This window comes from Euprymna scolopes, chromosome 4 (genome assembly GCF_053919585.1).
Source record: "Euprymna scolopes isolate OS-2025 chromosome 4, ASM5391958v1, whole genome shotgun sequence".
Lineage (NCBI taxonomy): Eukaryota > Metazoa > Mollusca > Cephalopoda > Sepiida > Sepiolidae > Euprymna > Euprymna scolopes.
Genome location: NC_136485.1, coordinates 126302947 through 126304444, shown reverse-complemented (window position 1 = coordinate 126304444; position 1498 = coordinate 126302947).

Genomic DNA, 1498 nt, shown 5'->3' with positions numbered 1-1498 from the left:
CGATCCTAACGTCACTATTGCAGCAGTGTCATGGAAATATTCCAGATTCGAATCCTGTTATACGGCATCAATTGTGACAGGATGATCGTTTCATTGGTCGTTTTACGTGAAAGAAAAACAAACGACAAGTTGGAAATATAGCTCGCTTGTGCTTACTGTGTGTGTGCGATACCGTTTTGACTAAAAATTCTAAACACCATCTGTTGAGCGTTGTCTGGTCGTTTTGACTGCAGTGAGAAGCCTCTTTGTTCGATGCCTAATCGTTAACTTTCGAACCTTCTTTCCGATCTATCCGAAGCCAAATCTTTTCGACAACCAGTCACCAACTATATTTATGCTTTACCGGATATTCTAAAAAAAAAAATGTTCTCATACTTGTTACTGTTTGAAGTTAATTTTTGTCATTATTATTAATCATGATTATTATTATTATTATTAACCATTTTTATTAATTATTATTATTAAATATTATTAATCATTATTCAAATTAGTGGAATGTGTTTTCTTGCTTTGTCTTTAAAACTGACATTCTCAAGGAACCAACTATGTTTGTCCATGATTCTATCTAATATGCTTTGGATATTGTTTTTAGTAACAGCAAGATTGAAAATCTCTGCTACTAAATTGTTTGTCGCTTGCGTCCAGTCTAACACAAACTGCAGACATTGCCATTGAATAAGCCAGGAATCGCTAATCAACGGGTCCATACAGAATAGTATATGTTATTTAATTGGAATCTTACTTGGCCAAAACGTGGTGAGACGACAACAACTACGGAAGGCAGTAATTGCAGTAAATGCGGTCAGGAGTCGCGGTTACGAGCTGGCAAAGGCCAGAGGAATAGTTGGCCGAAACGTCGTGAAACAACTAAGAAAAAATGAGGATAATAGTCCGCAATACAAATAAAGTTAATAAATATATCGCTAATCACGAAAAAGCCACTTTAAATATATTTATTCACTTTCAATAATTTTCCCACTCTTTATCTGTGACTAGATCAAAATGTAGATTCCATGAACAAAGCTTCTTTCTTAGAACTGCACACCTGTGGAACTCTCTGCCGCTTGCCTGTTTCCCTCCTGACTTCAACTTGGATGTCTTCGAGTCCAACATAAACAAATTCCTGATGAACCGCCCCCTTAAGTAATGACACTTTATCAAATCTCTGATACTAACTATTACTACGATACTATCCCATTGATTACTGTACACACAATAACCCTTATCCTCGAGTAGCTTCTGGGCCTTGATAAGTGGTGACTTCCATGTAAAAAAAATGTCTTAAATTAAAAAAAATATATATAATAATAATAATGTTCACAAGCGAGGTGAAATTAACTTCAATTTTTCACAAAATATCCTTGAAAACATATTACGCACAATATTTAGTTGTTTTTTTTTTCTTCTTTGTCTGAAAATGGTAAAGAGTAGAAAAAGCATCTGTAGGTGCATTTTAGGCAACCATATAAATTATAAATCTTGCTTCTTCTATTTTGTC